The 27,265-nt window shown below is 43.3% G+C and overlaps 1 protein-coding gene and 2 long non-coding RNA genes across 3 annotated transcripts in view; 1 reads left to right on the top strand and 2 right to left on the bottom strand.

Annotated features, from left to right (window-relative positions):
* LOC310742738 (integrase/recombinase xerD homolog) overlaps nt 1-17,533 on the top strand; it is a gene marked incomplete at its 5' end in the record, with an annotated part of 90,971 nt that extends 73,438 nt beyond the window's left edge. Inside the window, one exon of the mRNA XM_083572157.1 lies at nt 17,518-17,533. The remainder of the gene's footprint in view (nt 1-17,517) is intronic.
* LOC310742625 overlaps nt 1-27,265 on the bottom strand; it is a 657,991-nt gene that overhangs the window by 482,540 nt on the left and 148,186 nt on the right. The gene's annotated exons all lie outside the window — the stretch shown is intronic.
* The window catches only part of LOC310742512, a 305,504-nt gene that overhangs the window by 192,083 nt on the left and 86,156 nt on the right, over nt 1-27,265 (bottom strand). The window lies entirely within an intron of this gene.

Raw genomic sequence — 27,265 nt, forward strand, 5'->3', positions numbered from 1 at the left:
TGTTTGACAGTGGAATGGTCTCCCTTGGGAGGTGGTGGACTCTCCTTCCTTGGAGATTTCTAAGCAGAGGTTGGATGGCTGTCTGTCATGGATGCTTTAGCTGAGTTTCCTGCATTGCAGGGGGTTGGACTAGATGACACTGGGAGTCCCTTCCAACTCTATGATTCTATTTTTCTAATCCTGACTCTCTTGAAATGAATTATCTAGAAATCCAGCTATGGAAAGCAGACTCCGTAACAAAATATAAACTGGGTATAATTCCTATGGGGTCATCAAAGAACACTTGCAGTCGTTCTGGCTCCATTAGCTAGGAGTGGCTCACTGACGGGGACAAAGCCACAGCAATAGCCTCCCAACAGTGGAGTCATGGCTGCTTATTGGGAGGGGCAAGGCGATGGCGATGAATTATGGTGCTGGAGGAGACTCTTGAGAGTCCCATGGACTGCAAGAAGATCAAACCCATCCATTCTGAAGGAAATCAGCCCTGAGTGCTCACTGGAAGGACAGATCCTGAAGCTGAGGCTCCAGTATTTGGCCACCTCATGAGAAGAGAAGACTCCCTGGAAAAGACCCTGATGTTGGGCAAGATGGAGGGCACAAGGAGAAGGGGACGACAGAGGACGAGATGGTTGGGCAGTGTTCTCGAAGCTACCAGCATGAGTTTCACCAAACTGTGGGAGACAGTGGAAGACAGGAGCGCCTGGCGTGCTCTGGTCCGTGGGGTCACGAAGAGTCAGACACGACTAAACGACTAAACAACAACAACAACAAGGCAATGGCAAGGTTGGGACTGCACAGATGTACTGACAAAGACTGTCCAGCACCCCTGCCAGTGTCTCTGCCACTTTATCCACACATCACTGGCCTCACCACCACCTCTGCCCTCACCCTCCCACTAAGTGATTCCACTTCTGGGAGGCTATTGCTGCAGCTCCAGCCCACTGAGCAAGCTCTGCCATGAGCCCTCTTCTATCCAAAACCCAGTGACAAACCAGCATCATACTAATGAATCCTTACTGCATACTGAAATTCTAAACCCATCACTTGGTAGAAAGCCCCATGGCTTTCAATGGAATTTGCTAGTGGCTTGGATTTGTGCGTGGGAGTCCTCAATTTTCTTCCAGTGCAACCCAAACTGCTCCCTCCAAAACAGACTCCAGAGGTTTCTCTAGTGTGGCTTTGAAGGAGATGGGGAGGAGGGTACAGAGAAGTGAGATCATCACAGCTAAGAAGTGCCTTCCATTCATGCAACAGGACCTCTGGATTCAAAGGTTTCAAACAGAAATTTCAAACAGATTTCAAGAGTTCACTTTGTAAGTCTACCGCACCGTGGTTCCCTTATTTCACTCCCTTTTCAACTCTTTCCCCAGCTGCTCCCCCCCCCCTTTTCCTTCTGAATTTCCTTTTCTTCCCAAGGTCACTTTATTTTCGGTTGTTTATTCCCTGCTCCGCCGTGTTTGTGATGTGTCTTTCTCTTAATCTCAGGGTTGCTTTCTTCAACTTGAAATGAGTTTTCCAGCAAAGAAATGCTTGTACCTCTCCGGGGAGGGGAAAAGAGGCATTGTTTTTAATACACTTGTATCAAATGCTGGCGGTCCTTGGGGAGGTTCAAAGGACCTCAAAGGCACTAGTCCTCTGCCCGGGAGCAAAGAAGCCATTACAGCTTGTACTCGAAGATTTAATAGGTGTCATAATTTATCATGTAAACCGAAAAGTGTTTCTTAATTAAGTGCGTACGTTAATGAATTTTTTAATTTGATCCCTGTAAGTACCTTGCTATACTAATTGCAATATTCTACACATTAGTCATCCGCTGTTGCCCTTGGCTATTTTCTACTCTGAGAGGGAGAGGCAGAGCTTTTCAGTTAAAGTTCATTTAACTCTTTCCACCCAACAAATTAGGTCCTCCTTTGACTTCTGCCAGAGAGTGACAGCCATATTTCACTCCCACCGCATATGAAAAATGTTTTCTGTGTACACGGGCTGGAGTGGCTAGAGTCTACCATGGAACAGAGACCAAAAGAATAAGAAGGAAACATGCCCATCCTCCAGATCCTCAGCACACCTGCAGTATCATGTCCAGTTCTGCTCACCACATTTTAAGGAGGATATTGACAAACTAGAACATGGCCAGAGAAGAGTCTTCAGGATGGTGAAGGGGTTTCTGTCAACCAAGTCCTATGACAGGTATGGTTAACCTTCCCCGTGTTGCTGGGCTCCAACTCCCATCAGCAACAGCCAGTGTGGTCAATGGTCAGGGGTGATGGGAGATAGAGTTTGAAAACATCTGGAAGGCCACAGGTTACCCATCCCCATCCTTCTGAGGAATGGATGAAAGGACTGGGTATGTTTCACCTGGAGACTTAAGTTTAAGGCCTGACAGATGTATTCATATAATCTGTAGCATAATAACAAATAATATTAACATAGGTGAGAGAGACACCGTGCTCCTTCTGAGGTAGTTTGTCCATCTTTGGTCTCCACCCTGCACTTAGCTCTCACCCATGGCTCCTAGAAGCTGTCAGCATGCGATAGCTGCCATACCACAGGAATGGCAGAAAGGTCAGCTGGCCTTCTAAACCAGGTGAGGTTAGTTGATGAGTCTCAAACCCTTGGTAAGTTAGGGGATTACCTGCATGCGAAGACAGGCTCTGGCGGACTGAGAGAGACAAGACCAACAGTTGGCTCCACAGTCAAGAGGGTGGTTTATGCATGTACTGTACAGAGAAGTGAGAGGCAGGTGGGGCTCGTCTGCCTGGGAAGGGAGGCCTGAGAAGGAAAACTCTGGTCCCACACCTCTTCTGCCCTGTGGGACATATTCGGGAGAAGAAAAGGCTAAGCAGCAAACCGTACATAAATCCAGAGTAGAGTCCCTAAGACAGTTGGATGGTGCCTTGTAATCCTCCTTCTGTCAACTTCTGCAGCCAAGCTGGTGCTGAACACATTATTCCTCTTATTCTTTGGACCGCATTAACAAGGTCAAGAGGGGGTCCTGTTGACTGGGCAGCCCAAGACCTCCATGCACAATGCCCAGGCTTGCACCCAGGGAGGTTACTTGGGTGGATCAGAGTGGGAGAGGTCCTTCTCAATGGTTGCTCCCAGATATTGGAACTCTCTCTGGAGAAGCTAGACTGGCTCCCTCTTTCTTGGTCTGACAGGCTGACTGCTTTTAATGGGTAATTACCTGCATGGTTTTAATAGATCATATACTGTGTGCGTGTGTGTATGCGTGTGTGTGTTTGTGTGTGTGTGAATTTACAGCTTTAATTCTATCAATGTTTAATTGATTTTTAATGATAGGTTTTTGGTGTTTTTTTAGCACTTTTTATTTTTATCTGTAATCCGCCTTGAGTATAAAGGCAGGGTATAAATAAATGTATAATTATTATTATTACGGTTTACAAATCTTTATTGATTAGTTTTATTTTATTTATGCTGAACGACACTTTGGTACATGTTGTGAAAGTGTGGATTCAATCCATCAAATAAATAAATAATAAATCAGAAGCCAGATCATGGACACATATAGTTAGAAAATGACCAAATGAACAGAGAGACAATTGACATCTGTGTTTTGGAGGCCACCAGTCTTTCCAGGCGTGTTCCAACCCAGGGTATTGGAACTACCTGGTCATTAAGTTACAGGTTGAGGTGGGAAGGAGCTCAGGATGGTGCGCCACAGGCCCTATATAGCTTAGGTCCAGGCTATCTGAAGAACTGCATTATAATAATTGTAATAATTTATTATTTCTGCCCCGCCCATCTGGCTGGGTTTCCCCAGCCACTCTGGGCAGCTTCCAACAAAAGATTAAAAATACATTAAAACATCAGTCATTAAAAAATTTCCCTAAACAGGACTGCCTTCAGATGTCTTCTAAAAGTCAGAAAGTTGTTTATTTCCTCAACATCTGATGGGAGGGCATTCCACACGGTGAGTGCCACTACCGAGAAGGCCCTCTGCCTGGTTCCCTGTAACTTCACTTCTCACAGTGAGGGAACCGCCAGAAGGCCCTTGGAGCTGGACCTCAGTGTCCGGGCTGAACACTGGGGGTGGAGATGTTCCTTCAGGTATACTGGGCCGATGCCGTTTAGGGCTTTAAAGGTCAGCACCAACACTTTGAATTGTGCTCGGAAATGTACTGAGAGTCAATGTAGGTCTTTCAGGACTGGTGTTTTGTGGTCTCAGCAGGTGCTCCCAGTCACCAGTCTGGCTGCCACATTCTTGATTAATTGTAGTTTATGGGTCCCCTTCAAAGGCAGCCCCACGTAGAGTGTGTTGCAGTAGTCCAAGTGGGAGATAACAAGAGCATGCGTTCCCTCATACAAACCTGCCCAGGTTCTAAGGCCCTTCTCTCAGTCCAACCACCCTCACAGCCACACTTGGTAGGGATGCAGGAGAAGGCCTTCTCTCATCACTCTCGGAAGCTGGCCCCTCTGGGCCCTAACTGTTTCCCCATAAAAATTTTTACCACACACCAGTGAGGTTGTGTAGCCCCAGTAGTGACCAGAGGAAGAATGACTGCTAGGAGAAAATAAATGTCATGGTGCATTTGCAGCAGCACAACTAGACACCTTCATTTGCCCCAGCTCCAATAAAACATGTCTCTCCTGTATCACTCTCTACAGCCACAGCAGGCGCTGTGACTTCCCAACTTTTTGACTTTACACTTTCCCAGTCTTTCCCAAGACACTTCACCCCATCCTGTCTCTCCCCTCTCTGTTTTTCATAAATGCACACATACAACAGAATATCTGGTAAACCTGACTGAGGAATTACTAGAGCAAAGCACATTTAAAAACAGTAATTTTTAATCCGCTTATGAAATATTCACTGTCTTCCTTTTGTATCTCTCCCTAAGTTTAAATGACGTTAATGTGAGCAAGTCAGCTGTTCAAGTCTATTACATCACCGAAGAGAACCAGGCTTAATTGCTTTGCTGCTACTAGCACATATAGCTTAAAACAAACTGTTTTCTATATTGCAAATTAGGAAATATGTATGGTCATTTGCTCGGAGCTCCTGTTGGGGAGAAGAGGGCTTAACCTCAGGCAAAACCCAGACTTGAGAAGATGCAGGCTTTGCAACACAAGCATCTACTTAGAATTACCATATTTTTCGCTCCATAAGACGCACCAGACCACAAGACGCACCTAATTTTTGGAGGAGGAAAACAAGAAAAAAAATATTCTGAATCTCAGAAGCCAGAACAGCAAGAGGGATTGTTGTGCAGTGAAAGCAGCAATCCCTCTTGCTGTTCTGGCTTTTGGGATAGCTGTGCAGCCTGCATTCGCTCCATAAGATACACACACATTTCCCCTTACTTTTTAGGAGGGAAAAAGTGAGTCTTATAGAGCAAAAAATACGGTAACTAATACTTGTCTGCAATTCTGTGCACACTTATAACAGGGAGTAAGCCTCACTGAACTCAACAGGCCTTAGTTTTGTGTAGACACAGTATAGGATTGCAGTCTTGATTGCTTTAACTAGTTGGCTTATTATTGGCCAGATGATTATCTGCTTGGGATAACACAGAGGCAGATTCTAAATCAATGTTACTGTCTGCTTCCTTTTCATTGCCCTCTGCACCACACCACAGTCTATGCTACCTTGAGCTCCTTTGAAAGGAAAGGTAGATTGATTGATTGATTGATTGATTGAATAAGGTTCTTTTCACCTGTTCTTTTCTATTTCTTTGAATCACTTTGAAAATGTATAGGATTAAACTTTTTTCCAATGATGTTGCTGCTGTTGTTCTATTTAGCAAACCCTATCAGGGTTTTGAGGAGGAAAAGCAACTGTAATGTCACAAGGGTCAAATAATCGACACAATGCAATGGAAACTACTTTAACTGGTGTATCCTGATCTTATTCCTGAAGAGAAGGCTGTGGACAACCAAAATAGGATGTGTGCAGTGGTATGGCAGCCTCGGACCAGTATACCTGAAGGAGTGTCTCCATCCCCATCGTTCTGCCCGAACACTGAGGTCCAGCGCTGAAGGCCTTCTGGCGGTTCGCTCACTGCGAGAAGCCAAGTTACAGGGAACCAGGCAGAGGGCCTTCTCAGTAGTGGCACCCACCCTGTGGAATGCCCTCCCATCGGATGTCAAGGAAATAAACAACTATCTGACTTGTAGAAGACATCTGAAGGCAGCCCTGTTTAGGGAAGTTTTTAATGTCTGGTGTTTTATTATATTTTAAATATTTTGTTGGAAGCTGCCCAGAGTGGCTGAGAAAATTTATTATTATTATTATTATTATTATTATTATTATTATTATTATTATTCTCACTTTTAATCTCACCTTTCTCTATTACTAAACACAAGGCGGTTTACAAGCTGAAGAAACCAGAAAATAGACAGCAAAGATCACACACCTAATAACAATCTGATCCAATACAGAGAAGTCATAATAAAAACGTAACTTTAAAATAAACAACTTCTATCAAATAAAGCGATATTCAATAATCCATTAGAGGGCAATAGCAAACAGTAAAATTAAATATCAGCAAATAATAATTAAACAGTTTACACTTAATTACAAGAAAGAATTACTAAACTATAATCAATTTTTAAAACGGCAAATTACAGTGCATAAAATACCACAACTCATGCAAACCATGTAAAAGGATCAGATGGAGAAACAAGGACACAAAACATATAACATTATTTAAAATATATATATCCATGAACTCCTCAATGGAGTATGCACCCCACTGAATATGGGGTCCCACTGGATTCTTCAGTATCTGCTACGGAAATCGCATGATAAGTTACTCACAGTTGGTCCTACTAGCTTTAGCATCCGTGAGAGGACACCTGCAAGTTCAACACTGCCTACGGTATCATCAGCAACTGTGAGACTCCCAAGAGCAGGCGCTCAAGTTATTGACCTCATCATCAAACATGAATGTCTAATTCACCTCTGAACTCAAAAAGGCTGAAGACTACATTACTCAAGAGTTATTTCTTTTAAAACAACCCCTTTCCGCCGCTTTTGCGAATGCTGTATTGATTTGCTTCAGCTGCAAGCTCTTCTGACAAGCTTACACATACAATTAACTGAATTATAGGGAAGATGTTTAAATAGCCTAAGAACTTCTGAAGCCAAAAAGGCTTCTGCGGAGTAAATCCTCTGAAATCATTCACTCAAGAAGCTAGCTAGCCACCCACTCACATGTGGGGCTTGTGAAATTAATGGAGCCAGTGCAACTGATCACGCTTCTTTGGAGTGAGACTTCCTGATTTGGGTGGCTGTCACCTGCTTCTCAACGAATTTCAAACGGTTTTGCCTACAGCAGCCTGTTGTATTAGATCAAATGAGTCTTGACACCTTTCGTACTCTATTATGCCTGGCTGCTAAAATCTTGAGATGCAAACCCACGAAGAGATTCCTCCCTCTTTTAAATGGGGGAAAATAAATAAATGCTGTCCAGTAAATTGCCAAGGGCTAGGTGTGCTGAGCTTTGAGGTTAGCAAGGAGGCTTTGCATGTGTGAAATTCCATCACACACATGGACCTTGGGGATTTTGTGTGTGTGTGCACACTGATATGCACATCCAAATTGCATAGGCCAAAGTAAGACAACCACTATCATTGTCCATAGGAAACCAAAATTTTGTAAACATGTGGTCACTCTACATATGGAACTGACTTCAGGAGTTGCATTTTGTAGCCGGATCAGTTTTGTGCAACGTAAAGAATTTGCAGAAACAAAAAAATAAGCCTAGTGAGTCCCAAATTTCTGTTTTTATGATACTCTTATGTTGTATTTCTATATACTGTTTAGAAATTTTAAAATGTTAAGCAACTTAGAAATGCTTTCAAATAAATAAAATTAATATGGGTTGAGCATGATTCAGCTCTGTGTGCTCAGAGGGACTTTTAGCTCATCTAAAATAAAACAGGTCATCCATGCAGAGTAAGAATAAGGAACCTATAGCCCTTCAGGTGTTTTTGGACTCCAACTCCCATCAGCCCTTGCCAGCATAGCCAATGACAGCCATCTTCAAAGATCTTAAGGGCTGTCACATGAAAGATGCAGCCAGCTTGTTTTCTCCTGATCCAGAGGGTAGGATTCAAGCCAATGGTTTCAAGTTACAAGAGAGGAAATCCCGACTAAATATCAGGAAGAACTTTAAGATGGTAAGGTCTGTTTGACAGTGGGACAGACTCCGACAAGAGGTTGTGTGGTGAGAGAGCCAGTGTGGTATAGTTGTTAAGAGCGATAGCCTCATAATCTGGGGAACTGGGTTCGCTTCCCTGCTCCTCCACATACAGCAGCTGGGTGACCTTGGGCTAGTCTCTGAAGTCTCTCAGTCTCACTCACCTCACAGAGTGTTTGTTGTGGGGGAGGAAGGGAAAAGGAGAATGTTAGCCGCTTTGAGACTCCTTTGGGTAGTGATAAAGCGGAATATCAAATCCAAACTCCTCCTCCTCTTCTTCTTCTTCTTCTTCTGGATGCTCCTTGGAGGTTTTGATGCAGAAGTCGGGTGGCCATCTGTCATGGATGCTTTAATTGAGATTCCTGCATTACAGGAGATTGGACTGCACGACCCTCAGGGTTCCTTCTAATTCTACGAGTCTATGATTAGGGATAATGGGAGTTGTAGTCCAACACCATTTGGGGTCCATAGGTTTCCCTTCCCTGATGCAGAGGAATTTCAAAAGCAGCATTGCAATAGGACGTAATAGCGATTGCGATTTGAAACAGTTAAGCAGGGGGACCTCTTACAAAACCAAGGCCTGTATTCAACAAATCCAAAAGCTAGCACCTCTCCCGAATCTGCTCTGGAGGGTCAGGAGAACCCCCAGAAAAGTATACAGGGGAGGAGAGGGGATCCAACTAGCAAACAGAAATGTCAGTTTCTCTTGGTTTCTCATTTTTTCCAGTCTCAGGTTCAGTTCTCCACATTTCTGTACGAGTTTGTGATGGACTCACCAAGATTCTTTGAGGGAAGCAATGACTAATTAAAGTGGTGTAATCAGTGCCTCTTTTCTGGGGGAATGCAGGGGTACACATACCCCTAAAGATTTTGTGACTCTAACGGGAGAATAAACTAAATAAAAAATAAAAAACTTAGTTTGTTTTCTAGCCCGGTGAATCGTCAATTCCGTTGCTACCCGTGATGGCTGCCTCATTTCCTGTCACGGTGTTTCCTGAATCTTAGGCGGAAGCGAGCATTTAATGTGTGAAGTAGGAGCTGGAATCTAGCACGGTGATTGGTTAGTTTTGTTGTTACCACCTCCAATGGCGGCTTCATTTCCTTTCCTGGTGTTTCCTGAGTCTCAGACCAGGGCGGTCTTACCTATAGGCGCTAAGGGTGCGGGGCACCTGGGCACCAGGCTCTCAGGGATGCTACGCCAAGATTCCGGGGCCCGAGAGTTGTGTCCGGGGAAGAGCCCGCCCGTCGGCTGGAGTGCAGCGGCGGGCTCTTCTACTGCAGGTGGCTCTGCGCCATGAGTTCGGGGGCGACCAAGCCAGCGAGACGCTGAGGCGGCTGGCCGGCTCTGTCCTGCTGCGCACCTGGGACTGGGCAACCTGGGGGGCGGCGCTGGGAGGATCTTTGCACCCTGACACTGCATATGCTTAAGACAACCCTGTCTCAGACGGAAGCAAGGGTTTAATGTGTGGAGCAGTGTGGCATGTGGATATGTGATAATATGAGGTAATGCGTGTTCTTTGTACTTTTGTCCATTTACTGTATTTATTTTTCCCTATCTGAACTATAAAATTGTGATTTTCTTGAGTCAAAATGAGAGTACCCTTAAACATATTTTTTTTAAAAAAAGCACTGGTTGCAATAATGCTTTAAATCAGGCATAGGCAAACTCGGCCCTCCGGATGTTTGGAGACTACAATTCCCATCATCCCTGACTACTGGTCCTGTTAGCTAGGGATGATGGGAGTTGTAGTCCCGAAACATCTGGAGGGCCGAGTTTGCCTGTGCCTGCTTTAAATGTATGGAGTGGAAGTGGCCTAGGTGAAGATGAGAACCGATTATCAGTCTTTCTTGGTGGTGGCACCACATGTCTCTAGTTGCCTCCTCCTATCACCTGGTTTCACTCTGAATGATGCTTTATGCATTTGGGGGTACCAATGCCTTTAATTGTAGAGACATTTTAAACATGCTGCTAATATTTGGCATTGAATCAGCAGTTCTTAAAGAGTTTTCAATGCAGAGAAGCAGGACTAAGATGTGGAGATACTTCAGAGATCCAGACCGTGGGGAGCTCTGAGAAATTAATAAATATAAATTGGACTATAATTTGATCTTTTTTATTTTAGTTTTTTATTTTAATTGAAGTATTATGATTGGATATTTAACAATGTTTTTTATTGGAAAAATCAATAAAAATGATTTGGGAAAAAAAGTTTTTAGTGCTTTACTTTTTTCCAATTTTTCCAATGTCCCCCCCCCCTCACTTTTTAATTTATAAATCTTGTTTTTCAGGTGCTGGGGGTATTGTAAGCATTTATCTTCTTATAATTCCTACCAGCCACGCAAGGAATTGTGATAAGGCAGGCTGCAAATCCATTTAAAATAATAACAATCACCCAACCTTTTAACATATATTTTAATGCTGCATTTTATGTTGGCTTCTCTGCTGGTGTTGACTTTCTTGTAATTGTCACCACCCCCAAATGGTTAGTATCATGGGAGGGAAAAGAGAATCAAATAAAGTCAAATCCCGTAGAATCTGGTAACTTCTTTACACTTGTCTAATAAAGCCAACATCCTTCTTCCCTGCTGCACTGAGGTGTATTACAACAGTGTTTGTATCAAGACTGACAACTGCTTTAAGCATTACAAATGGCATGTTTTCGTGCCATGTAGGTGGTCTGTCTTATCTGGGAGAGGAATCCGCGGAACAGCTGAGCGATGCCTTCCCTCTTGATATCTCTCTCTCCCTCCCTCCTTCCCTCCTGTATCATTCATTTTAGGGTTTTCCACCTCAGCTTTATGTCTTCATCTAACAAAGAATGATAAGCTGGAACAAACGCTGTACAGTGGTACCTCGGGTTACAGACGCTTCAGGTTACAGACTCCGCTAACCCAGAAATATACCTCAGGTTAAGAACTTTGCTTCAGGATGAGAACAAAAATTGTGCGGTTGCAGTGGGAGGCCCCATTAGCTAAAGTGGTACCTCAGGTTAAGAACAGTTTCAGGTTAAGAACGGAGCTCCGGAACGAATTAAGTTCTTAACCTGAGGTACCACTGTATCTGATACACTCTGTATATCTCCCTTGCTAGCTAAATTTGGGTTGCAATCAGGAATGGACAAATTTGTCAATTTCAGCTTATCTCCATCTCTCGTTTTTCCCAGGCTTAAATTCAGGTTGCTATATTTCCTTATCAGTTTGCCCCCCGCCCCCCTTCTTCCCTACCTTTTATTTATTTATTAACATTCTTATAATACATCGGTAAGCATTGTCATATTACATTAGAGGGATTGTTATAATATGCTTTCTAACATGCATACAAAGATTATATACAATTTTTTTGTACCTGAAAAGAAAGAAGAAGAAAAAGGAAAGGTAAAAGGAAAAAATAAAGACAAAAATTCACCGCCCCACTTCTTAAAGTACTCATAAAATTTGACAGCATTTTAGTGTGCCTTTCTCCTACAATACACATTTTTACAAGCAATTTAATATCATAATTTTTTTTGGTAGGTTGTTTTCACTAGAATCTGCATTTCCCCCCCCCCCCCACACTTCCTCTTCTATAAGCCATCCAAGAGGGGTTATCAGGGGCCGATCACATCTAGGATGAGTTATGGGAGGAAGGGGGAAGTGTATGATTCCCTGCCCACCCCTCAAATTACTAGAATACAAAGCCATTCCATGAAGCTGAGCATTAGAAGAATTGGAACACACGTAAGAAAATACTTCTTCCCACGGTGCATCGTTAAACCATGGAACGCACTCCCTCAAGAAGCAGTAGTGGTCACCAACTTGGACAGCTTTAAACGAGGTTTAGACAAACTCATGAAGATTCAGGTGGTCAGTGGCAACCAACCATGATGGCTAAGTGTATACCACATCCATTGGCAGAGTTGGCGTGCCTCTGAATTCTCCTTTGTTGGGAATCACAGGTGGGGAGAGTGTGGCTGCATGCAGGTCATGTTGTGGGCTTCCTGCGGGCATCTGGTTGGCCACGATGAGAATGGGATGCTGGACCAGGTGGGTCCTTTGGTCTGACCCAGCACAGGGTTGCCATAGGGTGGCCTTTGGTCCGGACCCAGCCTGACCCCCTTCTTTCTGTGGGGACCCTGTATGTACCGTATTTTTCGCTCTATAAGACGCACCAGACCACAAGACGGACCTAGTTTTTGGAGGAGGAAAACAAGAAAAAAAATATTCTGAATCTCAGAAGCCAGAACGACAAGAGGGATCGCTGCGCAGTGAAAGCAGCAATCCCTCTTGCTGTTCTGGCTTCTGGGATAGCTGCGCAGCCTGCATTCGCTCCATAAGACGCACACACATTTCCCCTTACTTTTTAGGAGGGAAAAAGTGAGTCTTATAGAGCAAAAAATATGGTAAGTGGCCTCCTTGGCTCTTTCTGTCGGCCCATATTGGACCAGCACGGGTGGTCAGGCCTCGTGAACTTTTAATTCATTACCCCTATAGTTATGGTTTGTGGGTTCCCACTTAATTTTATTTTGATTTTAAATGTGATTTCAAATTGTATTTTAAACTAATCGTTCAATTTTGTGTTTTTACTGTTGTTGTTTTTACTGTGTTTTTACTGTTTTTACTGATTTTGTGTGTTTTACTGTTGTTAGCCACTCCGAGCCCGGCTTCGGCTGGGGAGGGCGGGATATAAATAAAATTTTACTATTTTATTATTTATTATTTAATGTATTATATATTTGGTGTTAGCCGCCCTGAGCCCAGTCTCGGCCAGGGAGGGCGGGGTATAAATAAAAATTATTATTATTATTATTATTATTATTATTATTATTATTATTATTATTATAAAAAGCAAACCCAAATTGTTGAGCTGTTTCCCCTGCTTTTTCCATCGCGTTGCCATACATCCAAGTTTCCCCTTAAATTTTGCCACTTCAGCAAAATTCCCCTCGACACCAGAAAACTAGGACATGTCAGGGATTTTCCTGATGTATGGCAAGCCTAACCCAGCAGGGTTTCTCTGTACATGGAGTGGGGGAAAGCCTCAGGTAGCATAATGCTTTGCACTAGCCCTGGTTTCGACACACGTTCGTGGTCCTGAAGACAAATTTTCCAGAATTTGTGTTTGAACCGCTCCCACAGCACAACATACTTAAAATGTTTTATCTGTCTTCACCCTTAATCATAACAAGAGCTGCGTCTGTCTGTCTGTCTGTTTGTCTCCATTACTTAAAATAGTCTATCCACTTTTTCAGTACAATAATTTAATAGCTTTATCTATTTCCAAGAAAACGAAATCTGGTGGTACAGCAGTGACACCAATGGCAATAGCAAAGAAGTGCATGGCCTCCCAAAATCATAATACTTTGTGATTTGGGGTGAGCCTAATTTTTATTTGTTTAATTGTGTGTGTTTTGCTCAAAGTCTGGGATTTCAGGGGGGAGAGAGAAGAAGACGACTGAGTAATTTTCAAAAAACGTGACACACTCCTTTGAAATAGTTGTGTTGACATTTCTCTCCTGATTTGTTATGCCTCATTGCGTTTGATGACAACACAGAACTTACAATTCCTATCATGCTCCATCAATGTATCAAGAGAACTTCATGTTCATTTAATCATGACTCATTCTTCCTTCTCGTCATACAGAAGAGGCATTTTAATGTGTCTTCATTGTTCTTGGCCAGTGGATGAAGAAGAGAGAAGAGAATGAGAGCTATTATGAAGAACAGCTTTCTGGCAGTAAGAGCTGTTTGACAGTGAAACAGGCTTCCATGAGAAGTGGTTGACTCTCCTTCCTTGGAGGTTTTTAAACAGAGGTTGTCTGGTTTTAGTTGAGATGATCTAGTTGAGATTCCTGCACTGCAGGGGGTTGGACAAGATGACCTTTGGGATTCCTTCAACCCTACAATTCTATGATTGCACATCCAGGCAGATGATGCCTCAGAGCCAGTGAGGGGCCAACCATAGAAATAAGACATAGGACATCAGTATTGAGTTGAAATAGGCCAAAAAAATGAATGAAAAAAGAAAAGCCACCTCTATTGGTCTGTCACCCCCCCCCCAACTTTATTACCTGGGTTATGAAGGTGCCCTAAAGACGTTAAAGCAAAGATTATGGGATAATAGTGTGATCTCCATCACACACAGTCTGTAGTCCGCTGGCAGTAGGAGTACAATATGGGCATGTCTTTAAGTTAACTTATTACATTAAAAACCTGACAGTACCAAATTATCGAAGGTTATTCACCAAAGCCAGACTAAACGTCTTTCCTTCTGCAGTGTTGGATGGCAGGTTGAGAGGAGTTTCCTACCAGGACAGACTTTGCTTGTGTGCTCAAGACATTGATTCTATAAAACATATTTTGCTGCACTGTGTGAAATATGAGCAAGCCAAGGCTGAACTGATATGATCCTTGCTGGTACCTTTCCCGGGAAAATCAGAGGCTCACTATGTCAGGTTCCTATTGGAAGACCAGACAAACGCTAGAACATTAGCAGTGGTGAAATTTTTATTGGTGGTTGCAAAAACAAATGATCCCTATCTTTAAGTCTGAACAAAATGCATGTTTAACCTGGAAGCAGGCTGTCTGAATTGTGCATTGCTTTGTAATGATTTGTTGGGTCTCTGGACCGTAATAAAGATTGATTGATTGATTGATTGATTGATTGAAAATCAATGATTACAGATGTAGGTAATACCAAGGCATTTGGTATGTATCCAAGTATCAATCAGGTTGGGGTATCTAAAATAAGGCAGTCAAAACCAACTACTTCTGATGGCTAGGAAGGTACACACACAGAGAGGAAGTTGGATCTCACAGGGTCTACAAGAAATCCACCCTGTGAGAGCCACTCCCGCTGTGTCCAGCCAGGTAAAGGGGTGCACCCTATATTAGCTGGTCACATCCCCATCCTGCCCTCTCTCTTATCTCTTCTCTTTGATGCTTCATCAGTGACCAGGGATGTAAGACATGTGTTGAGTCTGAGTCACAGCTCAGACTCCAATCCTAATCTAAACTATAATAAATGTCTGTAACTAAATTTTAAGGCTGCCTCAAGACTGCTACTGAGAAACTGAGTGAGTAAATCTATCCTTACTTATAAGAAGACTGTTTTGTGTGTTTATTGGGGGGGGGGGGTGATGAAAGGGGAAAATACCAGGAAAGCCAGTCTTCAGCATCCTGGATTACTGAAAGGCTAAAGTTAGTTTATCAACAGCTTTCTTATTTTTGCTGACAAGGGGACGTACTCTGCTGAACTCACAAACGTGAGTAAGGAAGGATAATATCTAAGAAATATATCCTCTCCTAGTTTCTATACACATCCCTACAAGCAGCTGGTCTACTGGTTGGCAAGTAGTGTGGGCGTCGGCCCTGACAGAGGATCACCCTCTGACATTCATCAGGGGATGAATTGGGAAGGATGCTATGGCCCATCAGCCCCTGTGTGGACCACCAGACAGAAACACCTTTTCCTGGCCTTTAGAAGGGTACCTTCTAAACCCAATGCCTTATCCACCCAAAGTTTGGGCATTTGTTGGGAGGTGAAAACTTGCAGAATGTCCACTTTGTCTGCAGGAAAATTTCCTTCCTGGCCCCGAATACAGCAACCGAATGTACAATAGCAAGGGCCTCACATAACCCCACCTGCTCACCTTCATATGGGGCATATACAGACTGGGTGGATGGTGAATCCCACAACGATCGAAAGAGCGGGAAGGATCGCACTGGTCTCAACATTGTTGTCAGCCACTTAAGCATCACACTTCAAAAATGTGTTGCTGGATACAGAAGTATGGAAACTTAAAAATGAGAAGTAGAAAGCAAACGTCTCTGAGCTTCTAGGGAATCTGTTTCCTCTCCCCCAAGTTAAAATCTAAGAGCTCAGCATGCAAAGGCCGCAGAGATCCCAACCAATCCTTAATCCATAAATATTTAAGCAGGACCCCTTCCCCCGAAGATGCCCCCCTCCCCTGGCAACATATGCCAGTGTCTCCTTCAGCTCATAAAAACTCAATTCCCCCCGCTGCTTCTAACCACCAGTAGTCTCTGAGTGGTGATTAGTAGATTACGTGCGTCGCAAGAGCTGCCTCCAATCACTTTCTCCCTGAAAATTGCACGAGCTTGATGCAGCAGCACAGTGCCGACTGGGGTCTCTCTCGCAGGGACCTAGTCTTCATTAAAGCCTGAAGGACTTCAGGAGTTTGTTTACATGGCAGGAGGCATCCTACTCCGCGGACAACTCATCATCTTCCCCCAGGGTTTCTGCTCTTTGAATACTTAAAGGTAATCAGCAGCAGCCGACTCTGCCCAGAGTGCATCTAAGCAATTTCGCCATGTCAACTGACAACAGCTTGAAGTAATATTAGCCCCTGTTAGAGGAAGACAAGTGCTCTTTCCAGGAAATGATGCCGGAGCCCAGTGCCACTCAATAAATCAAAGCAATGGTCTCAAAAGCTTGCTATCGGTTCTGAGCCATTATGTTTGGTTGTTTGGCTGGGTTGGCTTCCAGACAGGGACTTAATAGCCTGAAGGGTCATTCGGATATCACAAAGTTGTTGGAAAAGGGAGATCTGGGTTAAATAAGGTGGTGGTGGGGACACAGGCTGGCATTTTGACGTCAACGATGTCATGTTGAAGTTGCAAATAGAAAAAGGCGACATTGATGAGGAGCACCCATCACACAATAAACACCTGTCTGGGAGCACCTGGTATGTCAAGATCCTTGTGTTTCGAGCTCTTTAAAAGAATCTTCTCATTCTGAAATGGAGTGATGAAGCTCAAAGAACTTTCCTAATGCATGTTGTTTAGGTCCTTGATAGAACCCATTAAATAAATCACCCTCCAGGAGGCCTCCTATTGGAAGATCAGTCACAACTCAATGCTCCTAGCCACACTTTGGAATGTACTTTCTGAATTAGTTTGGAATCAGGATTGCAAAGGAAGGCAAGCTCTGTAAATGTTACTATTGGAGAATGCTTCACTCATTCAACAAAGCAGAAGAGAGGGCAGCGACAGCTAGTCAGGTGGGCGAGTTCATCCAATCAGGGATGACACCATAAATAGCCTTATATCAGAACTACCACATTTGGCTGTGTGACGATGTCACTGAGAATGTCAGGGCAATTGAGAAGTAAAGGTGCTGTAAGTGAATAAGTAAACTTTGTTTTTGCAAATAAAGCTGAAAGAGGGAATGTTTTATCACCCAAAAAAAAAACTGGGTACTTTTGTCTCCGTTCTGTTTAGATTGTGCTTTCACAAGCATCAACTCTACAGAAGGCATAGCCTATGAGATTTCGTAAACAAAGTGGTAGGGAAACGGAGGTATGCAACAACAACAAAATCTCAGCAACAAAATCTCAGTTGCTTCCCCGCCCGACAGTCTCTCTCCTTTCTGTTATTGTTTATTAGCTGTTTCATGATGCACCGTACAGGACCTCTTTGCTTATGGGGAAAATCGATGGCAGATGGGCTCGGCAATCAGCCTGAGGGGACAACTGAGACACAACTTCACAACTCTGAAGTGCACTGAGTTCCTTCCCTTTCATCACACTGGCTAATGGACCCATGGGAAGCCTGGCGATCCTCCTGCAGGATCAGACGGGTGGCTGACACTGAAGAGGAGACCTGCTGCTTCCTAAAGAGGGAAAGAAGAGCTTTTCCTACGGTTTGGTGGCAGAAGTCTGGCACGAGCGAGGCGAAAGGGAATTGCAAACTTGTGGCACAGCCCTGCTTGAGCTGGATCCTGAATAATAATAATATCTGTGACTTTGTGTGCATTTTCTTACCTACTTCAGTTATAAGAAAAAAACTGCTCCTTTATGGGTACCCAAGAGCCCGTATAGAGTCCTTATGTAGGTTTTCTATCAGTAGGAGAAAATAACAGAGGCCAACCAGAGAATACCGAGAAGCAAAGCAGCTAGTAAGCCTGATCTTTACTAAACCGTTGCAACAGGGTCCCCCACTTCCCCATGCAGGGAGGGAGGAGAGGAACCCCGAACATTGGTATGCAAGCTATTATATAGACTTTTGAAATTGCCTACCCTGTAGCTCAAGACCACCCCTCAAAACATCATACATACATCACAGAAAGAGGTGGTCCCCAGCAGAAATTTGAATGTGTTGCTTCTCTCCTGTCTGCCCGGATACCTGATAATGCCTTATCTGATTACCTTTTCTGGGTAGCCTGGCCATTCCTTTGAGATGGTAAATACTTTAGTTCCTGAATCTCTTACAGATATTGATAGTGTGCTCAGCTTAACAGATACTTGCCAGACTGTATTTACAGAGAGGTGTAAGCCCCTATAGTCCAAAGAAAATTGGAAAGCTTTCCCCATTTCCTTTCTCCTTGCAGAGAAATATTTGAGGTCAGTTTGGGAGAGTCCAAATGACTTCAGGATTGTTCTCCTGTATTATTTCAGAAACGTAGTTTACATACTTATGTATGTGTTTGCCTTATACATTTATGAACATTTATTTTATATATATAAGAATTCCTATAACATTCACATTTTCTCATTTGGATTGCAGCACTGATCTTTGCGTCTCTCTGGAGAGGGTATTGTCAAGCACAACACAATGTAGGATGCCTCCAGAATCTGCACTGAGACAGCTGCTATTCATTTGATCACGCCACAACTGCATCATACAGTTCAAGCACTATTATACCACTTTAACATTCATGGCTTTAGAAGAAGACAAATTCATGAAGAAAATGGTTTGTTGTTGTTTAGTCATTTAGTTGTGTCCGACTCTTCGTGACCCCATGGACCAGAGCACGCCAGGCACTCCTGTCTTCCCCTGCCTCCCACAGTTTGGTGAAACTCATGTTGATAGCTTCGAGAACACTGTCCAACCATCTCATCCTTTGTCGTCCCCTTCTCCTTGTGCCCTCCATCTTTCCCAGCATCAGAGTCTTTTCCAAGGAGTCTTCTCTTCTCATGAGGTGGCCAAAGTATTGGAGCCTCAGCTTCAGGATCTGTTCTTCCAGTGAGCACTCAGGGCTGATTTCCTTCAGAATGGAAAGGTTGATCTTCTTGCAGTCCAGGGACTGCAAGAGTCTCCTCCAGCACCATAATTCAAAAGCATCCATTCTTCGGCGACCAGCCTTCTTTATGGTCCAGCTCTCACTTCCATACATCACTACTGGGAAAACCATAGCTTTAACTATACAGACCTTTGTTAGCAAGGTGATGTCTCTACTTTTTAAGATGCTGTCTAGGTTTGAAAAGGGTTATCAATAGCTATTAGCCCTGAAGGCTATGTTCTGCCTCCACTCTTAGAATCCCAGTTGCTCAGGATCACAAAGGGGGAGTCTGCTCAGTGGTGGACTTGGGTACTATGGTATTCTGTGTGAGGTCAAAATTTGGCAACACCACCCAACAATCACCCTGGCTTCCCAACGGTGGGTAAGGAGGCACCCAGCTTTGAGAAGGAGATGCAAGGGCTCTGGGAAAGCCTAACTAGGCTTCGGGATGAGGCAGGAGGACTCTAGGACGCCTTTAGAGCCTCATGCCTCCTTCCTAAAGCCCAAGATATAAGCACACCAAGAACTCAGGCCAATGTAAGTTTCAATAGTGGGTGTGGTCCCTACTCCCAAATCAATAGTTAATAGTAACAAAAACTAATCCATACAAAAGTATGTATTCTGACAAGGATTACAAACTCAAATAGAGATTACAAACTCAAACTATGTATAACACAATAATTTGTTTCAGAATTAGAGATAAGAGTTAATGAGTAGAGATACGTTCATGTTAGTCCATAGTCAGATTCATCATGGACGTCTTAGTTTCAATTACTGAGCAGAAGTCAGAAATCAATTATGGATTAGAAACCTTCCTAAAGGCCAGCACCTCACTTACTGAGCTTTGAGACGGTGTCCTCTTGGCTCAGTGCCCAGTGCATGCATGTGGCTCACAGAGCTCTAAATCTGCCCCTGCTGTGCTGTTACATTCAGGTCCTGCTTGTGGGCTTCTCATATAGCCATCTGGTTGGCCCCTGTGAGAACAGGATACTGGGCTAGATAGTCCTTTGGCCTGATCCGGCAGATCTCTTCTTAGGTTTGCATGTGCCCCCTGGGCTAATCTGTGGGTTGGAATGTTGCAACACAATTCTCAACTAAAAATGAATAAAAATCCTATGAAGATACATTTAAAATGTGCATTTTAAGAGAAAATATATTAACAACTATGCATTTAATACAAATCTTCATGTAGATTCTTTTTTTTTTGAAAAATGCTAATTAATGCAGAAACAGACTGCTACAGACTTCGGAGTGAACACATGGAGAAGTGACATGGAAATAGAATGATTCATCCTTCCCTAGCGAAGTCTCATCTATAAAGTATTCCACTGCATTTATTTTTATTTATTTATTCATCGTATTCGTATTCTGCCCTATTTCCAAAAGAAAAAGAGAGCATCTCTCTCTCTCTCTCTCTCTCTCTCTCTCTCTCTCTCTCTCTCTGTGTGTGTGTGTGTGTGTGTGTGTGTGTAACAACATCATTACAAAAACTAGAATAAATAATATTTTCAGCTGCTGTTTAACTTTCCACGGCGGGAGCCAAATGACTATCCTCTAGGGCAGAGTTCTGCATATAGAGAACTTCCCCCCAAATTGCACTGCCTTGTATCACCATTATTCTGGCTTTTACCACAGCCAGGACCACAAGCAGAGGATCCTCTGCTGACTTCTATATATATAGTCCAGGTGGTAGTAGTGAAGGTTTTTCCCCAAGCACTTTTGTCATTTAGGACCTTGTATGGTCTGAAGCTCAACATCAAAAAAACGAAGATCATGGCCACTGGGCCCATCACCTCCTGGCAAATAGAAGGGGAAGAAATGGAGGCAGTGAGAGATTTTACTTTCTTGGGCTCCATGATCACTGCAGATGGTGACAGCAATCACGAAATTAAAAGACGCCTGCTCCTTGGGAGAAAGGCGATGGCAAACCTAGACAGCATCTTAAAAAGCAGAGACATCACCTTGCCAACAAAGGTCCGTATAGTTAAAGCCATGGTTTTCCCAGTAGTGATGTATGGAAGTGAGAGCTGGACCATAAAGAAGGCTGATCACCAAAGAATTGAGGCTTTTGAATTATGGTGCTGGAGGAGACTCTTGAGAGTCCCATGGACTGCAAGAAGATCAAACCTCTCCATTCTGAAGGCAATCAGCCCTGAGTGCTCACTGGAAGGACAGATCCTGAAGCTGAGGCTCCAATACTTTGGCCACCTCATGAGAAGAGAAGACTCCCTCGAAAAGACCCTGATGTTGGGAAAGATTGAGGGCACAAGGAGAAGGGGACAACAGAGGACGAGATGGTTAGACAGTGTTCTTGAAGCTACAAACATGAGTCTGACCAAACTGTGGGAGGCAGTGGAAGACAGGAGTGCCTGGCGTGCTCTGGTCCATGGGGTCACGAAGTGTCGGACACGACTAAACGTCTAAACAACAACAACATGCTAACAGCAAAACATTGAATCAGGTCTGTTAGCGCACGGGTTTTCCTTCTTCTTATACCAATATGGCACTTTATGCCAGAGTTTAATAACCAGAGAACATTCGGTAGGCTACATTACAATGATGTAATCCTAAATACTGACATTTTAAAAACAAATGAAGAGATATTGTCAAATGCATTGCGTGTTTCTTACATTTAATCAATGCTGTTTTTCTAGAAAAAGAGATGCCGGAACTCACCTCGCTCATTCTCTTAGAATGGCAATGACACTCACCTGAGAGGTGCCGGAACTGAGTTCCTGTGAGTCCCTCTGAATAAAAGTCCTGCATATAATAAAAATGTAAGCGTGTCATCACGCAGTCTGCTTTAGAGGATTTGTAGTGCCACATCACAACCCTGGATTTGCATAAAGTCAGAGCGCAGTTCCCATTGGAGGATTTGTAGTGACATGTCACACTCCTAGATTTGCATTAATTTAGGTAGGGGTAGGGGAGCAAATGCGAAAGCAGAAAGCAGTGTCCCTCGCATGGGAGCAAGAAAGGAGGGCTATTAAAGATTATTTTGGAAGCTATTTTGGTCCCTGCCCCCCATCCTGACCTGCTGTTGCTGCCCAATGGCTACTTTTAAGGCAAAAAGCATACCTGGAGAATTTTGGCTCAGCCCCAACCAGTAATGGCCAAGAACACTCTAGTGACCATTCACTGGCATAAGAGATAAACAGGACTCAGTCGATCCTTGATCATGCTAAACCTTTCTCATGTAGTCAGCCTACATGGGAATGCATCACACTCTTCAATCTTAACTGTTTGCTAGAAACATAAAGCAATAACACAACATATTGACTTACTAAATTCAATACTTTGATATATAGTATTACACCACCTGGTATCTTAACGTTCAACAGAAACCATAATTGGCAATGGTCATTAAGATAACAGAACAGGCTTGAGTTTTTAAAACCAAATTTCATCCCAGATCTAATATATTCTCTTGTTTCTCTCCAGATCCCACCCTAACTTCTTTTTCTCTTTCTTTTACTGTGCTAGCCTGCCAGTCAAGATGCCACAAAAAAATCTGGATTAAAGGCAGAGTTGGGGGAGATCTTTCCTTCAGTTCATAGCTAGCAGCTAACGTCCCTAATTTGCATTTTCCAAAGCCAAACAAACTGAAATTTCAGTTACAGATAGGTAGCCGTGTTGGTCTGCCATAGTCAAAACAAAAACAAAAAATTTCCTTCCAGTAGCACCTTAAAGACCAACTAAGTTAGTTCTTGGTATGAGCTTTCGTGTGCATGCACACTTCTTCAGATACACTGAAACTGAAATGTGTGCATCCTTTGAAATTTGCACTTGTGTGAATTTTGCAACACAGTTAGCCAGCCACGTCATATGTTCAAAAATGCACATACCAGAGTGAATTGTGCACAAAGTGTGGATATTGGTGAATAAAACATGCCAAGGTTCATTATGCTAGGGAAAATTGCTTTGCATATTGCCTATGTTAGGGAAAATTGCATATAAAACTGTGTATATTAGGAGAAAATCACACTAAAATTCTGATGAATTTTCATGAGGACTCTTTTATATATAAAAAAAGAACTGCAGACTGATTTTGAAAGGTGAAGAACTGAACTTAATATGGGAAGAATGAGAAATTAAGAGAAAATGAAATTGACATATTCGCTCATCCCTATTTGAAGGGCAAGGGACTCCGCAGATTCAGTGGCTTCCAGGTCTCCAAGTAGAGGAGCTCACAGATGTGGAAGCAAATGGCACAGCAAAGGCTTTCGAAGAAATATTGATCGTGTGTGTGTGTGTGTTCCGTAAGGGGACATAAGCGAGCACATCTTCTTCCCATGACTTTTGCTAAAGAGGCACACGGTGCGGCTTGCCATGATAACTAAATTTATTATTAACTGTGTATTTCATGATGTTAGTGACAATATGTTAATGTGATTTTTCACGTCCTCCTGCAGCGAACAGATGGCTCCTTTTACTTTACTTTCCACATCAAGTGTGATTATTTCTTGGTGCCAAAAGCCGCCTGCCGCTCCTCGGTCTCCAGTCTAATTTTTTATGTTGGTAAAACACAGCAGGACTTGTTATCTGTTGGATGGCATCTTAATAAAAGGAGACATGCCAACATATTGACATCATGTTCAAGGGGAAATTTCATCCCTCCTGACCCTCACCCCTTCCTGCCTCTGCCCTCTTTACTTCTCAACATTTCCCTCTCTCTCTCTCTCTCTCTCTCTCTCTCTCTCTCTCTCTCAAGAAATGAAAACAAAGAATGATTCCACCAGCTTCAAGAGGCTTGATTGCTGCATTTGGGCCTCATGCCAAATGGTCGATCCGGCCCCCTTTTGTTCTCATACCGTGCACCTCACTCAGGGCTCTGATCTCTCGTCCTGTGTAATGATAATTAGCCATAACGCATTCAGAAGTCAAATGTAAGCAGGAATATATTAACATTGAGATCAGTGCTGGGCTAATTTTCATTGGGAAAATGACAAAGAAGGATACACACACACACACAAATGAAAATATCAGTTGTGGCAGATTCACAGTATAACTTTCAACTCCATGAAGGGTAGATTTATTTGTTTTTCCAATCACGAGCAGTAACATCTTACCACAAAGCTGCCATTTACAGGAAGTAAACAGCATGGATTTGATTGAACGTTGGCTAAATTTTGTGCCTTCACCTGGTGCCAAAGAGATAACAGAGATTGTGCGACCCAGGTGAGCCTGTTTGGAGACAGGGTTTCAGGGATGAGGCACCAGAAATATTTGTCACAGACCCCTTCTCACCTTTATTCCAATGAGCTCAAAGCAGCACAAATTGGGTGTGTTGGCATGTTTCCTGTTCATTTTATCTTCACAGCACCTTTGTGGGGTAGATGAAATCACTTGACCACAGTGAGCATCCCAAGCATGAAGCTTATTTATTTAGTATAATTTAAAGACTGCTTAATAATAATAATAAAAATCTCCATGCAGTTTAAATAAAACGTAAGATGGACCTCTCTGAGTTAAATAAGATTTGTACTTCACACACTGGCTTTTATGCCGTCTATAGTTTGTGCATGGGGACACGGGTGGTGCTGTGGTCTAAACCACAGAGCCTAGGGCTTGCCGATCAGAAGGTCAGCGGTTTGAATCCCCGCTATGGGGTGAGCTCCCGTTGTTTGGTCCCAACTCCTGCCCACCTAGCAGTTCGAAAGCACGTCAGAGTGCAAGTAGATAAATACGTACTGCTCCGGAGGGAGGTAAACAGCGTTTCCGTGTGCTGCTCTGGTTGTTGAGAAGCGGCTTAGTCATGCTGGCCACATGACCCGGAAGCTGTCTGTGGACAAACGCCGGCTCCCTCGGCCTATAGAGCGAAATGAGAGCTGCAACCCCAGAGTCGTCCATGACTGGACCTAACGGTCAGGCGTACCTTTACCTTTATAGTTTGTGCACAGTAGTCCAAAACAGAGCTGAAAGGAATATTTGCAAATACTTGAACTTTGGACAAAATTCCACTGCTGACATTTTTGAATGCAAAGGAAAGGAAAGAAATTCGGCGGGCAAGTCTGCATTTTGAATTTATGATTTCTCCCTAGTTAATCGTGTCTCTGTGTTAAATCATGTGGTGCCTGGGAGGACATAGTATTTTGCAGATCTCCTTCCCCCATGGGCGGAGAGGGAGATCCACCCTTGAGGATGAGGGGGTTGCTCTCAGAAGCCTTCTCCACCTGCAGTAGAAGGCTGTAGCCCATTGGCACACCATTTGTTTTGATGCATATAGAAACCTCCAAGCCAGGCTAGGCCTCTCTAACCTTGCAACAGGATTAGCCTTGTTCCTATTGTTTCTTTGTAGTGCCTTAACTCGCAAATACACATTCCACCATGTCTGCATAAGAGAAGAGAGAGGTGTTCTGTTCTATGTCCTAAACAGCCTCAAGGTAAACCCATATAAAGAATGGAATGCAAAGAGATCGCGTGCAGCGAGGTGCTGCTTAGAGAGAGTTCTTCGTGTGCTTGCTTAATGAATATGCATGAAGGAAAGACCATATATGGTACTAGTAGTAGTAGAAACTTTTGCAATAGTAGGGCATTGTAACTTTGGATTGGAGGAAGTTTATGCATATGTACTGCTTTAACGGATAACAGCTATGTATATTAAGGAGCCCCTCCCCTGGGGAGTTGCTCAGCCTTTGGAGAGTAATCCCACTGAGGCTTTATTGCTAGCAATAAACACTTTTTGTGGTGTAGTGGTTAAGAGAGCCAGTGTGGTGTAGTGGTTAAGAGCAGTAGTCTCGTAATCTGGGGAACCGGGTTCGCGTCTCCACTCCTCCACATGCAGCTGCTGGGTGACCTTGGGCTAGTCACACTTCTCTGGTCTCTCAGCCCCACTCACCTCACAGAGGTTGTGGGGGAGGAAGGGAAAGGAGATTGTTAGCCGCTATGAGACTCCTTCGGGTAGTGATAAAGCGGGATATCAAATCCAAACTCCTCTTCTTCTTCTTCTTCTCACCGCTGCGTGGAGATTTCCTTCAGTCTCAAATATTGATTTTTGCAAGTTTCACATGCAGAAGGCTGGGAGAAAACCATGTCTGAAGTTCTGGAAAGCAGCTGCCCATCAGTGCAGATAAATACTGAGCTGGACAGACCATTATAAAGCTTTGGAACCTAGGAATGAGGGGGGGAGGATGCCACTACCCCTGGAGCTCACATATGTATTCCCCCTCCAGCTGCTCCCTACATCTTCCATCCTGGCTGATGTTAAGACTAGCAGGGCCTTGTATATGGCTGTCCTAAAGCTGCCCTCATTATATCACTTGTTAAACTTGTCATCTCTTGACTGTCTTGGTCCCACCAAAGGAGGGATCTCATAAGCCACCAGTTTGCAAATATTAAATACTGTTGCATGTCACCTATCCAATACTAAATGCCAGCAATGTCCATCAAAGCTGAACTCTCACATTTCAGATACTGAGATTATATATCAAAGGATGTCAACAGATACAGAAACTGAAAGAAGAATATTTAACATCAAATGTTGCAGAGGAGAATTTAAGGAGCGTGCTTAGCAATAAATTAGTTGCAACATTAGTTCACTCTAAGCTGTGTCTTTAAAAAAAGTCAAAAATAATTTCTCCTGTTTGACACACTTTAGTCCTTAATTCACCACTTCTTGGTGTGTGTGTGTGCTTTTTTAAAAAAAAAAATATTCTGACAACAGAATGGGTGGTTTTTCAAGCTGAACAGTGCAGTAAGCCCACGTAACCTTAATGACAGAATTAAACTCTTCATTAGGCGTCATTTTGGTGGCTGGAATGTAGTCTCCTGATAATGTCTGGTGTCATTTAAAGCAAATTAATTTCTCATTTCTTGCTGATGGTCATAATTCTCAGCGTGGGACACATTACCAATGACCTTAAGGATGGACAGACAACAAACACCATTAGCAGAGCAAGAGAATTAAAAGACAGACAAACATGCAAGCCGTGGTTATATAGCAAAGGGCTGTTCTCCGTCACTCTTCCTCTGGCTTTTGAAACCTCATTTTCATAATTTAATTTACTTGATATTGGTCAATTACAGACCTCTTTCCCCTTAGGCTCCTGGATAGCCTCTGTATACTCTATTATAAAATTGGTTAATTAATAATTCCTCTCGATTG

This window comes from Podarcis filfolensis, assembly GCF_964270895.1.
Source record: "Podarcis filfolensis genome assembly, chromosome: 9".
In the NCBI taxonomy this organism is placed as follows: Eukaryota; Metazoa; Chordata; class Lepidosauria; order Squamata; family Lacertidae; genus Podarcis; species Podarcis filfolensis.